General features: G+C 37.0%; 1 protein-coding gene across 1 annotated transcript in view; it reads right to left on the reverse strand.

The window, feature by feature from the left end:
- Positions 1-54: 54 nt before the first annotated feature.
- LOC137032523 (carcinoembryonic antigen-related cell adhesion molecule 3-like) overlaps positions 55-16865 on the reverse strand; it is a 71358-nt gene continuing 54547 nt past the window's right edge. Inside the window, exon 8 of the mRNA XM_067404293.1 lies at positions 55-474. The gene's annotated coding sequence lies outside the window, so the exon portion shown is untranslated. The remainder of the gene's footprint in view (positions 475-16865) is intronic.

The following is a 16865-nucleotide window of genomic DNA, read 5'->3' on the forward strand; positions in this document are numbered from 1 at the left end:
AGTTTATTAACATAAATAGAAAAATATATAAAGCAGAAAATCACTTACAAAAATAACTCAAATTTCTGTCTGACACATGGTGTTAAAATATCAGACAGAACCAAGTTCAAAGTAATAGCAAAAGAAACAAACAAGAACAAAAAGCAAACACAAGCTAAACAGAAGCAAACAAATCTCACAACACCCTCATAATGACACGAGCCTCTTCGTACTCTCACAAGCTCCCCTTTAATAAGGGAAGAAACAGGTGCCAATCCTTCCCTTAATTAGCCTGAACAGGCGCAGATTCTTGTGATAAGTCAGCCACACCATCCGGTCGACAACAGCAGGAATAACGGGAGACCAGTCACACCAAAAAAAAAAAAAAAAAAAAAGAGCACAGAGTCTTCCACAATTCAAATAGTCCAAATTACAATAGTTGGTTCATCTTGCAATTCCATCCTTTCAACTCTCACTCCTTTAGCAACCTGGCACCTAGGAAGCAAAATTAAGAAAGAAACAGAAAGAGACAAAATCAGAGAAAATACAAACTTTAAAACACTAAAATCACGTGAACACGGGCAAGGCATCACCAGTTAAATTTTTTACGCCTTTAATATGGTGTATGTCCAACAAGTAACTCTGAAGAAATAAACACCATCTCGTCTTTGGTTAGGGTTTTGTAAGGAGTACAAAAAAACTAAATATATTGTAATCCGTATAGACCATTAGAGGTCCCTCTGAAGATCCAAGATACACTTCAAAGTGTTGTAAAGCCCAAATCAAAGGAAGCGCTTCCTTCTCTATCACAGAATAATTAAGCTGATATTTAGAAGAATCCGACGCGACTAGAAAAGGTAGGTTCAGCAATACCATTTTTCAGCATATACTCAGTTTCATCATCCAGTTGTTTTTTCTTATTTGCAGACACTCAGTATTAATGCTGACGAATGGAACTTGAACCTCCCACATCAATGTCATGTTTAATTAAATTTGTACAAGGAGGAGTACTGGAAAACAATGTAACATATTCAGTAATCAAATTAATCAAATCAGTATGCTGTACATCCATTAGATGATTAAGCCGGACTTGCAAAGAACTCAATGCTTCCAAATTTCAAAGACGACCTTGAAGAACACAATCTCCCGGACAGGTTTCATCTTCCTCCTCACCTACCAGAGTTGGAGTAGAAGCCAATTCAATGCTGCCATTATTAGCAGAAGAATCTGTAAGCAGAACAGGTTAAATACAAGAATCAGGTACACTAACTTTGTCTTCATTACACACACTCTCGTCTTTTTTCTTCGATCTGGCATATTAATCAATTATTTCAGATCAGAAATCTGATGAGCAACAGTATACGGTCCAACAAACTTAGCATGAACAATGATCCAACAATAGGCAACAATGCCAGTACCTGGTCACCAGGTTAAAACGAACGCAACTGTTCGACGATCAAAAAGTAATTTCACTTTATATTTTCCTCATTCTAACTTTCAGTTATGTTTCCTTGTTTCAAGAGTGGCTGTCTTTGCTAATTGGTTCTGTTCCATTCTGATCAGTTTCTATGGTTACTAATTGATTGTACATTCAGTTCAACTCCCTTCCGAGTCCCGAGTCCAGAGGCGACTCTCTTCCTCGTCCTGAGTCCACTCCCTTCCTTGTCCTGAGTCCAGAGTCCACTATCAGTTTTCTCATAGACTATTATAAAAGAAAGTTATTCTCTGGCCACAAGAAATAACTTGATAGCATTAAATCGTAAAGCAGTTTTGCAGAAACAAAACGTAGAAGTGACTTGGTTTTCTGAATGAGCAGCAGAAACGATTGAGCATGAATATAATGTATTTAATCATAACGCGTTATGATTTATTATATATGTATTTAACCCATGATTTGAGTATTTAATTGATTAAATACCTGTAATTTGCTACACCATTAAACACCCAAGTGCTGCAGAATCCTATAGTATAGCCCTTTCGCTGCCAATGCTTATGGTGCATGTGATTCCCAATCAAATGGTTCAAGCACTGCCAGTACAAATACAGTACCATTTAATCAGACACTAACTGTGCTGCCAATTCCAGTGGTCACAGCGCTACAAGGTCTGACATTCACAGCACTGCCAACACTAATGGTCACAGTGCTTCTAGGCCCAGAATCTCATGTAAAGTGTGAAACTGAAATCCCAGAGTCGCTACTCCAGTCTATACTATTTGTGATGGCTGCTGCCATCTGCCGTATTGTACATACCCCTGTAGCTCTTCCCAAGAAAATTTTAGGGGGGGACTACTTCGTCACTGAGACACCTGTTCCCGTTAAGACTGTTACCCCAGTATCTCCAGCGCCCCCTGTTGAAATGCCTGTTCTTACTAAGACTGTTACTCCTCTATCTCCAGCGCCCCCTGTCGAGATGCCTGTCCTCGCTAAGACTGTTACCCCTCTATCTCCAGCGACCCCTGTCGAGAGGCCTGTTCAATCTAAGACAGTTACCCTTGTATCTCCAGTGCCCCCTGTTGAGATGCCTGTCCTTGCTAAGACTGTTACCCTTGAATCTCCAGCGCCCCCTGTCGAGATGCCTGTTCTTGCTAAGACTATTGCCTCTGTATCTCCAGTGGGTCTGGGTGTCAGCCCCCTGAGCTGCCAGCACCAACCTGGGCCCCTGAACTGCCTGCACCTCCCTGGCTTCCTGTAGCACCGGTACCGCACTGGTACTGCTCTGGAAGCTTCCTCCTTGGACTAAGCCATCCATCGTTGGCCTCCAGGTCACCCACCCGCCCATCCTCATGCAAGCACGCGTCTTCCAGGAGGAGGGGTGTACTGTCACATTCTGAGTTAGTTTGCTTATGTTTACAATTTATATTTTCTAACTTTCAGTTATGTTTCCCTGTTTCAAGAGTGGCTGTCCTTGCTAATTGGGTCTGTTCCCATCTGATCAGTTTCTATGGTTACTAATTGATTGTACATTCAGTTCAGGTGTTGCTTGTTTAGTTCATCTAGTTTGGTTGCTCTACTTAAGCTCTCAGTTTATCCCTAGTTTCTGGCTGGTGTTGAAAGTCTTAGTTTAAAGTAGTGTAGCAATAATTCTCCTGTGTTTATGTTGTTGGATTTAGATAAAGCATCCTTAGTTTTTGCATCTTCTATGTTGAGCGACTATCTCTACACTACAATCGTGACAGTATGACCTCAACAAAGATTTTTATGTTTGATGAAATCTCTCCAGTGCTCCCTGACTTTGGGCATGATAAGCACTGGAGAGATTATGTTGAATATGAAGTTGTTTCAACACTTGACCAAACAATTTAGAAGTAAAATTACTTCCCTGATAAGATTGGATAATTCTTGGTATTCCGAACACTGAAATGAGTCAGTGCCTTATGACTTATTTTGCTGTTACAGTACATAAAGGATATGCAGCGGGATATCTAATTACTTGGCACATGATTGTAAGCAAATATTCACTACCTGCTTTGACTTAGGCAATGGCCCGATACAATTTTTGAGATACTCAAACTGTTGACTAATGGCTGGTATTGGATAAAGGTTTCAAGGATTGATTTGGCTTTCCAGTAAGCTAACATGTGTGACAAGATTTAAAATATTTAGACACATCAGTTTAGACACATTTAGATGCTTCAGTTATTCAGTTTAGGCTAAAAAAAAAAAAAAAAAAAAAAAAAAAAAACATTTCAAAAGTAACTTTTACATCTTTTTCACTCCCATTCATAATTTTTTGAGGTGGTACAGACATAACATTCAAGCCAATGCCCTTAATGAACACATTGCTTCCAGAATAAGAATCAGTTGAAAAATGCAATACAGATTCTAGCATAAAGGTTTCTGATGATCCGGTATCATGTAAAATCTTAACTGGTACAACTTTTGTGGAATCTACCATTCTAACAGAACCTTCTGTAACAAATGGAGTAAAAGTTGAAACACATGGCGAGCAATTCTGCACATTATTCACTGTTGATGGAGTCACAGCCAATGCAACAGACTTTTCAGAGGACACAAATTTCGAATTCACTTTAGAATTGTCAGCTTTTGCTTTCAGTAATGAACACTCATTCTTCCAGTGACCAAACCCATGACAATAATTACACATTTGCTGTCTTTTTCATCAACAGAGCTATGCAACTGTCAGCCGGGTGACTCATGCACAAATTTGGAAAATTTGCTATTTTTCCGCCAGGGTTCTTTTTGAAAATTTTCACCATCACGTCTGTAATTAAAAACTGTTTTATGAGTCAACGAGAATTCATCAGCCATAATAGCCGCCTCATATGCCGTATCAGGTTTGCGCTCATTGATGTATGTTGCAATACAATCTGAAATGGAAATCTTGAATGGTTCAAGCACCATTAATTATTTTAAATCATCAAGTGTTTTTATATCAGAAGCTACACACCAAAGATTAAAATAGACCAAGATATCATGTACAAAGTCAACATACGTCTGCTTTTCTCTTTTCTTCTAGGATTTAAATCGTTGTCGATAGGCCTCTGGGACCAGCTCATAAGCCCTTAACACTGCTGCTTTTACAGCTTGATAATCAGAAGCTTCTTCTACACTAAGTGAATATGCTTCTTGGGCTTTGCCTGTAAAAACAGACTGCAACATCAGCATGTGCTCTTCATCTGACCAATTTTGTGCATCCACAACACGTTCAAACAATAAAAAGAACCGCTCAACCTCTTTTTAATAAACTTAGAAATCAATCTCATATTATTCACAGTATCATACTTGCATGAACTTTAATTACATTCTAATTCTCCAGTTAAAGAAAGTTTGCCATCTCTTATTATCTAAATGATAGTGTTCAAGTTCAAGTTGCTGAATTTCCCTTTCATGTTTGGTATCATTTTAAATGTCTCAGTGCGATTGGTAAAATAGTCTCAAATTCACAGCAGTCACTGGTATTATGAGGAAGATTGAAAACTAAGGAGAATTCTGTCCTCCTTTTAGGTGGTGTCTCTTCAAGGTATCTGATAACCCACTCCTCTCCCCTGAAACCATGTGTTGGTGTAGTAAATATTTATAATCCTTTTGTCCTGGTCTGGATATTTAAGGGAAAGAGCAAAGCAGTAATGTTGGACATTCTGCAGCCAGAACCCCCAGTGATGGGTGAATTATTAGAAATATTCATCCACCACTGTATGCAATTCTTAGTCTCAGAGTCATCTTTGAGCAACTGATGTTATGTATTTATTATTTCTGAATGGGCTTCTAATTGTTTAAATGTGTAATTGGCATGACATATTTTTACCTGATAAATAATTGTTATTCTTGATTTAATCTGCATTTATTCTTAAATCATTATTTCTAGTAGATTATTGCGAGTTTGGTATTACCGCAAGTAATACCAAGGAGCATGGAGCACATTTGAGATATTTTCGATTTCTCTCAATTGGCACCTTAGTAAGTTGCAGTTTCCGTAAATATACAAAACTATGCTTTTTGTTATGAGTGAGCAGAGAGCAACCGACTTAAAGGTAGATATTTACCCTGCATCCTCTGTCTAAGAAGCAACTGGTGTGTTTGTGATCGTGGAAGTACATAAGGACGATGTAACTTCCTGTGCGAAGTTACATAATGAACAAATAATTGAAAATATAAGGTAATTAGAATAATCAAAAATCTAAATTAATACATAATGATTAATTTCTAATTGGAAACACAGTCTAAGAGTAATAATCATTTGAAATTTGAATCAGATTATACGAGCAGCTAAAGTAAAATTGAAACTAAATTCTAAAAATTGATCTTCACAGGGGTGCTGAAAAGACATACATGCATTAAACCTTCGCCCAGGCCGTCGGATTCCATTTTTGGGGTGATGGGGGGTTCCTTACAAGAGCTTCAAGTGTTGCCTGTTAATTGTGTATTGTAACTAAAGTAGTTATTCATTTATTGTTCTTTTTTTTTCTCAGCCCTAATGGTTGTCTTTTTACTCTTTATATTATGGTGTGTTAGTTGTAGTATTTTCAGAGCTTTGAGCAAAGGTTGAGATTTGGAAACATGTTAGTAAAGAGTGAGAGGACTGTTAGTTTGAACATACTGGTGAGTTTGGGTTGTGATTGTTATCTCTGATGTCATCACTTTAAGGCCAGAACACACCAAGCCGACGCCGAAGAACTAGTGGCGACGAAAGCAGACTACGGGGTTTGCTCACGTCGGCAGCGTCTGTGTCCAAAGTTGCCCTGACACACCGAACCGACGCTAAACAGACGACGGCCAAGTAGCACGTCAGTTCTGTGCCTGCGTGAGATGAAATGCCTTTCCGAAACCAGCAGGCGGCAGTAGCCGAACAGCCAAACAGAATGATCAGATGGCCCGACGGACCGACGAGCTCCAACGCCGATTCAACATTTCGAATCGGCCGAAAAAAAGCAGACGAGGACCAACTTGCTCTTTTCAGTCATTATTATTGGGCTGCTAATGCCAAGGCTATGGTGTTCTGGCGGATTAGCGATCAAGCTGCTGATAACTTGATGGATACGCATCCCAAGTGGCTGTATATGGAGGCTCGATCAGTTGTTGGTAGCTCCCCAGCTGCTATTCTTTTTTCGAATCCTGTATCTTTAACAAAGTTACAATGTAAGAATTTTGTAGTTCTCAATTCCATTATTATTTTGAAACAAATGAAGACCGCATTGTAAATAAACACAACACTGCAGATCAATTGAAGAATAACGTTGACATAATTTATTATCAGTTTTCACAGCGGCGTGCTGCCACCATGCACACTAGGCCAACTCCATTAGGCCAACACTGTTCACTCTCTGCACATGAGCAAATATATACTAGACAGGTTTGCCACTACTCAATTAAACCAACCGCTATCATTACATCTTCCTTTTTCCTTTTTTTCTCTCAACATTCCATTAAAGGTGCTGTATGCGATTTCTCAAATTCGTTGTTGAAAACTGTTGATATTTGAAATCAACCCAAACAAACCCACCCCTCTCTTCATTGCTCCGCCTCCAAAACTCACATTATAATACTAACTACCCTGGTCCATGTCGGTCTCAAACCCCTGTCCAATCGCTGCTGGCATGCGAGGCAAATGCACTACCAATGACACTAAATACCGCATTCTCTAGCTGTCGTCAGTGTACAGTGGTTTAACTGCAAAACTCTCACTATCTGGCAACTGTTACACACCCAATGTGAGTGGATGTCTGTTTATCACAGCTGACGTGCAACAAAATGAACATACATTACACAAGAGTAAATACAAAGTGTTCGTTTTTAGTCACCAACAGCACAGCAACTCCAGACAATCAAAACCCAGTTACTCACATGAGAAGGAATCAATTCAGCCTCCGCATCTGTTTTCAGGCCTTCCCTCTTAGCTCTCTCCAGCACTGGAAAGCTTTTCTAATATAAACGTGGGTCCTAAAGCGTTTGCCCAGTCATAAACCTTCATTCCAGTGATATTTTTTTGAGCTCTTTTGTATTGTGTCCCATCTCTAGTTCTGCAGTTTTTTTTCTCGTTTTCTTATTTTCAAATCTTCCTCTTTCTCATTCTCTCTCCTCGACCATCATACGCCCCTGATGCTGCTTGGTTAGACGTTTGTTGTTGGTATTGGCCCGACTAACTCTCAAACAGTGTATTTTAAATTATACTGAGTCAACCTTTGAATATCAACATTTAAAATTATAAGCAAAATACACACAATTGTAATTATCTGTAATTATCTCAGCCTTTTGCAAGTCTTTCAGCATTTCAGATTTCAAATTTCAGCATGTTTCTACACGTTTCATCTTAGTTTTTCCAGTTTTCTCTGGTTGTTCTAATTCAGCTGATAAATCTTTCAATAGATGTTGACGATTCCTCCTTAATACAACACCGCCTGTTGTTTCAATGTTATAGGACCTTGGTTGAATTTGTTCAAGTACAATGCCTTTCTGATTCCAGGTATTAGATTTATCTTTAAATCTGACCTCCTCACCAGCACAAAGTTCAGGCAAATGAACTTCATCATAATAGATCTTTTGTTCAGCCTTTTGTCGTTCTTTGAACTTTTTAACTTTCTCGCTGCTCTCTGTCAAGAGAAGATCCTCGGATATAGGTAAATTAGAACTAAGACGTTGTGCCATCAAAAGATATGCCGGGGAGTTTCTGCACTCAAGAGGTGTACTACAATAAGCAAGCAGTCCCTTATAAAAACTACTTCTATCATCTCTTGCCTTTTGCATGAACCTTTTCACAACTCCCGCTGATTCCATTAGATTGGGGAAAATATGGACTCAACATCGTATGTCGGAAATCCCAGTCTTTTGAAAAAAGACTTCCCAGTCTTTTTGGAAACAAGAATTAAAAAATTGAGGGCCATTATCTGTAGCAACTTCTGTTGGTACTCCACGTCGAGCAAAGATCGATTTGAGACAAGAAATGACATTTTCTTCTGTAGTTGTGCTTAACACACATACACTTGGGGATAAAATGAATAATAAGAGGTAATTTTTTTCCATGACATGTAAAAATGTCTACACCTACTTTTTGGTATGGTCTTTCAGGTACTGGATGCGACTTTAGTGGTTCTCTTGGATTACTGAACTGGTATCTGGCACATGTCTGACATTTGGACAGGGCAATTGTGATGTCCTGATTGATTTCAGGTCAATACATGACTTCACAAGGTCTTTTTTTTACACTTTTCAATTCCATCTCAAAACATCTCATGTCTCAGATTTTTCAGAATCACTACTTTATTTCCTTTATACAGAATTCATGACAGTATTTCACAGAGTGAGAGTTTGATCTTGTTCCGTCTCTCAGTTTCATTTTGGAATCAGCAACAGGTACGGCTTCTACAATCATGTTCACATATGCATGAATATCCTCAGTCAACCTTCCACTAGAGGGTGTAGTTAGGCCTGCTCTGGACAAGGTATCTGCCATAAACATTCATTTACCTGGTGTATAGAACACAGTTAGTGCAAAACGTTGCAATCTGATCATCATTCTTTGAATTCTCAATAGAAAATCATTAAGAGATTTTTTGAACAATGCAATCAATGGTTTGTGGTCAGCTTCAGCATCAACAGATTGTCCTGCCACAAATTGATGAAATCTCTCACATGCAAAGGTAATGCTAAGCAATTATTTGTCAATTTGAGCATACCTGCACACCGCATCAGTCATCGAGCATGAGGCATATGCAACTGGTTGCCAGGTTCCATCATAATCCTGAAGTAGGACTGATCCCAATCCTGTTTGTGAAGCAGCAGCTGAAATTTTAATGGAACGTTTGGGGTCATAAAATTTCAAGATTGGCTCTTTAGTTAATATCACTTTCAAATGTTGCCAAGCAGACTCCTGTTCATGATTCCAGTTTCATTCATTCTTTTTCTCAGTTAACCATCTCAATGGATCTTCTCAGACAGATTAGGTATGAATTTACTCACATAGTTCAACATACTCATGAATCTCTGAACGTCCTTTACACATTGCAGTCTTGGCATTCATGGGATTGCACTCCAGAACTACTGATGATGTCACTCAAGAATGTTAATTCGTTCACTCCCAATTGGCACTTTTCTCTATATTCAACTTCAAATTTGCATGCCTGGTTGCTTCCAGAACCCTTCTTAACCTTGCATCATGTTCTTCTTTCGAAGCTCCCCAGACAATTATATCATCCATCGATGTATCAACATATATATATATATATATATATATATATATATATATATATATATATATATATATATATATATATGTTAGTCAAACAAACCCGATTCCAAATAAAGTTGGGACACTGTACAAATTGTGAATAAAAAAGGAATGCAATAATTTACAAATCTCATAAACTTATATTTTATTCACAATAGAATATAGATAACATATCAAATTTTGAAAGTGAGACATTTTAAAATGTCATGCCAAATATTGGCTCATTTTGGATTTCAGGAGAGCTACACATTCCAAAAAAGTTGGGAAAGGTAGCAATAAGAGGCCGGAAAATTGAAATGTACATATAAGGAACAGCTGGAGGACCAATTTGCAACTTATTAGGTCAATTGGCAACATGATTGGCCTCTCAGAGCCTCTCAGAGTGGCAGTGTCTCTCAGAAGTCAAGATGGGCAGAGGATCAATTCCCCCAATGCTGCGGTGAAAAATAGTGGAGCAATATCAGAAAGGAGTTTCTCAGAGAAAAATCGCAAAGAGTTTGAAGTTATCATCATATACAGTGCATAATATCATCCAAAGATTCAGAGAATCTGGAACAATCTCTGTGCGTAAGGGTCAAGGCCGGAAAACCATACTGGATGCCCGTGATCTTCGGGCCCTTAGACGGCACTGCATCACATACATGAATGCTACTGTAATGGAAATCACAACATGGGCTCAGGAATACTTCCAGAAAATCCACCGTGCCATTCGCCGTTGCTGGCTAAAACTCTATAGGTCAAAAAAGAAGCCATATCTAAACATGATCCAGAAGCGCAGGCGTTTTCTCTGGGCCAAGGCTCATTTAAAATGGACTGTGGCAAAGTGGAAAACTGTTCTGTGGTCAGACGAATCAAAATTTGAAGTTCTTTTTGGAAAACTGGGACGTCATGACATCCAGACTAAAGAGGACAAACATAACCCAAGTTGTTATCAGCGCTCAGTTCAGAAGCCTGCATCTCTGATGGTATGGGGTTGCATGAGTGCGTGTGGCATGGGCAGCTTACACATCTGGAAAGGCACCATCAATGCTGAAAGGTATGTTCAAGTTCTAGAACAACATATGCTCCCATCCAGACATCGTCTCTTTTAGGGAAGACCTTGCATTTTCCAACATGACAATGCCAGACCACATACTGCATCAATTACAACATCATGGCTGCGTAGAAGAAGGATCTGGGTACTGAAATGGCCAGCCTGCAGTCCAGATCTTTCACCCATAGAAAACATTTGGTGCATCATAAAGAGGAAGATGTGACAAAGAAGACCTGAGACAGTTGAGCAACTAGAAGCCTGTATTAGACAAGAATGGGACAACATTCCTATTCACTGTAAAAAATGGCCGTGATTTTAACAGTAAAAGACTGTAAAAATGCTGCGGTGAAAAACTGTCAATTGGTATACAGAAAGTTTCCGTACTATATACGTTGAATAACTGTAATAGATCTAACGGTACATTTAATGTAATTTTATGGTAAAATAACGTTAAATTCACAGTTTTTGGAAGTGAAAAATTTTAAAATTTACAGTGAAAAAACGTAAATTGACATTCCCACAATTCCCTGCGTGACACTTCACATTTGATATATTTTCGTTGAAATAACTCTGTTTCTTCTTAGTTTTTCTCAATTTTTTCTAATCAGTTATGTACATTAGGGGTTTTATGTTACATCTAATGTTGTTAAATTAATGTTTATTGCATTTTTAAAATTTCATGCATGTTACCATGATGGTGTTTAGTGTGTGTGTGAATGACACTGTGTGCTCCTTCTATATTTTAGTATTGTCCTCCTCAGCTTGTGGAAAAGCTGCTTGTGAGGAACTTTGATTCATCATGTGACTCTTATCACCACTGTGTTTGGAGACTGTCAGTGTATTATAAGGGTACAAAACAGATATTAGTACTTCATTAGGTTGGTAAATTAACATTATATCAGTTAATGAAATACGTTATTTTACCGTAAATTTAACAGATTTTTTTTTTACGTTGCTACTGTATTTTTTACGATAAAGTTCTGGCAACCACAGCTGCCGGTTTTTTACCGTAAATTTTACTGGGATTTTTTTTACAGTGTTCCTAAACTTGAGCAACTTGTCTCCTCAGTCCAGACATTTGCAGACTGTTATAAAAAGAAGAGGCGATGCCACACAGTGGTAAACATGGCCTTGTCCCAACTTTTTTGAGATGTGTTGATGCCATGAAATTTAAAATCAACTTATTTTTCCCTTAAAATGATACATTTTCTCAGTTTAAACATTTGATATGTCATCTATGTTGTATTCTGAATAAAATATTGAAATTTGAAACTTCCACATCATTGCATTCTGTTTTTATTCACAATTTGTACAGTGTCCCAACTTTTTTGAAAACGGGTTTTTATATATATATATATATATATATATATATATATATATATATATATATATATATATATATATAACACACAGTTGTGCTTAAAATTATTCATAACCTTGGTACATATGACCAAAGAAGGCTGTGAAAATAAATAGTTAATCCTTTTGATCTTTTATTTTAAAAATCTACAAAAATTCAACTTTTAATTGGAGAATAAGAATTTTAAATGGGGGGAAAATCTCATTATGAAAGAAAAGTTTTTCTCTAATACACATTTCTCACAATTAATCATACCCTTTTATTCAATACTTTTTGCAACCCTTCATAAGGCCATCACTCTGTGTTCTATTTATATACCTCCTGATGTACCAGTGACGCTTCAAGATTTAAATAAGCTTTCTGACCAACTACCAACTCCCTTCATAATTATGGGAGATCTTAATTGTCACAGTCCGCTATGGGGTGGAAAATATACTAATGCAAAAGGGGGAAAAAATGAAGATTTTATTAATAACAAGGATTTGTGTCTTTTTAATGATGGCTCAAATACATGTTTGCATCCGGGACATGGAACATATTCTGCAATTGATATAACAATAAGTGTACCTGAACTTTTACTTGATTTGGGATGGGATGATTTATGTGGAAGTGATCATTTCCCCCTCATCATTACCCCCTTAAGACTTTTCAACAGAAAAACCCTATGGAAACTCGATAAAGCCAACTGGTACCTTTTTCAGACCCAGTGCTTTGAAAAAATGAATACAACACTTCATGAATATCAAGATCCTATTAGTAGTTTTACAGATATACTTATGGAAATAACAAATGCAACTGTACCAAAGATATCATCAAAGCCAAGCTGTAGGATTAATCCATGGTTTGATGACAACTGCAAAAAGGCTATTAAAGATCGGAAAAAAGCAGAGAGGATCTTCAACAATCATCCAACAAAGGAAAATTTAATCAAGTTTAAAATATGTCGAGCTCAAGCACGTAGAGTTATAAATGATACAAAGAGATAGAGCTGGAAAAGATTTGTATCAAATTTAACTAATACTCCTACAAAAAAAATCTGGGATTTAATTCGAAAGATGAAAAACAAAGGAGAAGGTCCTCAAGTACGACATATTAAACATCAGGACACCCTTTTAACCACAAGCCATGAAACAGCAAATGTTCTAGCAATGTCATTTGAAAAGAACTCTTCACTAGAAAACTGTCGACCCGAATTTAACAGAATACGTACTCAGCAGGAGCAGAAACCCATAAATAAGCCATATAATAAGCCTTTTACTATACAGGAGCTCTCTAGTGCTCTTAAACGATCTCATAATACTGCTGTTGGACCACTGTTGGAGTTTTTGAAGAATCTGCCTCATACATTATTAATTCTTATGGAAATTTTTAATACCATATGGAGAACAGGAGACATCATCTTGGAAGGAAGCTATTGTTATTCCCATTCCAAACCGGGCAAGGACCACTGTGATCCAAATAATTATCGGCCAATAGCTCTGACCAGTTGTGTCTGTAAAACCATGGAAAGAATGGTAAATGACCGTCTGGTGTGGACACTGGAGTCAAGGCACAAGATCAGTAATTATCAGTGTGGTTTTAGACGTGGCAAAAGTACTTTAGACCATCATATTAGACTGGAATCATTTGTTCGGGACAGTTTTATTAGAAAAGAACATGCAGTAGCTGTATTCTTTGATCTAGAGAAGGCCTATGATACCACCTGGAAATATGATATTCTTAAAGATCTAAATGAAAACGGTTTTAGAGGCAACCTACCTATTTTCATCTCAAAGAATTTTCATCTCTAGAATTTTTTGTGTTCAAATAGGAACCACTTTATCACATGAACATATACAAGAACTAGGTGTTCCACAAGGAAGCATTCTTTCGGTTACACTTTTCAGTGTCAAAATCAACAGTATAATCAAGGTTATAGAACCTCATATTTTTCGTAGCTTGTATGTCGATGACTTGTGTATAGGCTACAGATGAACGTAATTGTTCGGAAACTACAGTTATGCATAAACAAGATAAATGACTGGTCAATTAAAAACAGATTTAAGTTCTCTAGAACAAAGATTGTGTGCATGCACTTTTGTCTTCTCCGTTCTCAACATCTTGATCCAGAGCTACATATGGAGGGTGAACCTATCAAGATTGTTAAAGAACTCACATTTCTAGGTTTGATGTTTGACAATAAACTCAACTTTATTCCACATATGAGAGCCTTAAGGAAAAAATGCTTCAAAACTATGGATATTTTAAAAGTATTAACTAAAACAAAATGGGGTGCAGATTCCAATGTGCTCTTACGCCTCTACAGTGTTCTAATAAGATCTCGATTGGATTATGGAAGCATAGTGTATGGACTGACAAGGATATCTTTTACAAAAGTACTTTATACAATACATCATCAAGGAATACGTTTGGCCTTAGAAGCCTTCAGGACTACTCCCATACAAAGCCTCTATATAGAAGCTGGAGAATCATCCCTCAAACTCAAGGCAAATCTAAATAATCCAGTTTATCTTTCAGTATTCCAACCAGAACGGCTTTACTTATATGAGGCTAGACCGAAATATATTAGACCTTTTGGTTTATGGATTAAACCACATCTAGTGAACTTAAATATCAACATGGATTGTATAAAATGGCTCTATTATTGCCCTGTACCTCCCTGGACTCTGGAAAAGCCAACCATTTTTTGGACTCTGAATCAGCACAAAAAGATAGAAACTCATCCAATTGAATACCAACAGAAATTCTTAGAACTAAGGTCTTCATTTCCACTACATAAAACTGCATTCACGGATGGATCAAAGACCAATAACAGTGTATCAGCAGCAGCAGTGACAGGAGATCAACAATATGGCATTCGAATTCTGGATCAAGGCTCTATTTTTACAGCTGAGGCTCGAGCATTACTTCTTGTTCTAGAAAATATTGAGAAGGGTCCAGAACGGGACTTTTTAATTGCCTCTGACTCAAGATCATGTCTTCAAGCACTTGAATCTCTAAAAACTGATCATCCCATAATTGTTGAAATCTTAACCAAATTCGATCTTTTAAAGAAGGATAACTTTAATATTATTTTTTGCTGGGTTCCAAGTCACATTGGACTTACTGGAAATGAGAGAGCGGACATGGCTGCACTTGACCTGGAAATATTTGACTGTCAAATACCACCTTCTGATTTTAAACCAGTAATTAATTTATATATAATTAATAAGTGGCAGAGAGAATGGGATGAAAATAAAAATAATACGCTGTATGAAATAAACCCTAGTATAAAAAGAAGTAGCTTCTATAATTTTAAATCAAGACATGATCAATTTGTCTTCACTGGGTGTAGACTGGGGCACTCAAGACTTACCCATGGGTTTTTTATTAATAGGCGAAGTTCCTCCTTTATGTCTTTCATGTAAAGTTCCTTTGACTATTAAGCATATTTTGTTGAATTGTAATTTTTATGATGCTGCTAGAAAATGCTTTTATTCAGAAACATGCTTGCATGGAATATTTGAAAATGTACCACCTGAATGTATTTTACATTTTCTATCTTATGTTAAGTTGAAATGTTTTATATAATGTAAATTTTATGGATGATACTGAACTTTTTTGCCATGTAAATAGCCATGATGCTAACATGGCATAAAAAAAATTAATAAACAAACAAACAATACTTTTTGCAACCTCCTTTTCTCAAGAGAACAGCTCTGCATCTTCAACTATAATGTCTGATGAGTTTGGAGAACACCTGACAAGAGATCAGAGACCATTCCTTCATGCAGAATCTCTACAGATCCTTCAGATTCCAGCTCCATGCTGGTGCTTCTTCTCTTCAGTTCACTCCACTCATTTTCTTTAGGGTTCAGGTCAGGGGACTGGGACAGTCATGGCAGAAGCTTCATTTTGTGCTCAGTGACACATTTTTGTGTTGATTTTGATGTTTGTTTTGGATCATTGTCCTGATGGAAGATCAGACTACGACCCATTATTGGATTTCTAGCAGGGAAAGTTAGGTTTTGATTTTCTATCTGTTGGTATATTATACTATTCTAGTAGTGTTGGTTACTTTTCAAATGTTCTATGGTCAGATGAATGAAAAAAAATGCAGCAAACACTCAAGATTGGTTTGGTATGCAAATATCACAAAGACATACATAGTCAGTTGCATACCTATTGAATATCAAGCATTTTATTAATGTAAATCAACAGGACATTTTCAAAATATAAACCAAAAATAGCACAGTTAAGTTGAAATAATCTAAAAAACAAAACAAAATTTGGTAACACTTTACATTAAGGTTCCCTTTGTAAAGGGTTTATAAAGGTGTTTGTTAATGAGTAATAAGTCATTTACAAATGCATTATAAATCATTAATAATGCAGTTATAACTGCATGAATAAAAAGGCGACTTTAATGCAATACCTGCCAAATAGTGAGCCGTTTTTAACTCACATGTTATAAATGCTTAATAAATGTATTTATTAACATATTTAACTCAAAACCAGATTTCTGGTTTATTTTATGATGCAGCAAAAATTGACTATCATAATTAGACTGAAGGTTGTTGTATTCGTGCTTTCTTATTAATATCTCATGACTGCCACTTGTCTTACTATGTTGCTTACCAGAAGTTTTTGTCTTACCCATGATACTCTCCAAAAAGGTCATGATGCCTCTCCACAGCAGTGTATAAAAACAAAATTATTGTTTTTTTAAAGACAAAATTCCAACTTTATTTTGAAAATAAAACAAAAGATAATAACCATAACTTGATTAGATATTAAAGTCTGCGTGAACCGGAAGTTGCAAACGACTCTT

The sequence above is a fragment of the Chanodichthys erythropterus genome, chromosome 2 (genome assembly GCF_024489055.1).
Source record: "Chanodichthys erythropterus isolate Z2021 chromosome 2, ASM2448905v1, whole genome shotgun sequence".
Classification (NCBI taxonomy): Eukaryota; Metazoa; Chordata; class Actinopteri; order Cypriniformes; family Xenocyprididae; genus Chanodichthys; species Chanodichthys erythropterus.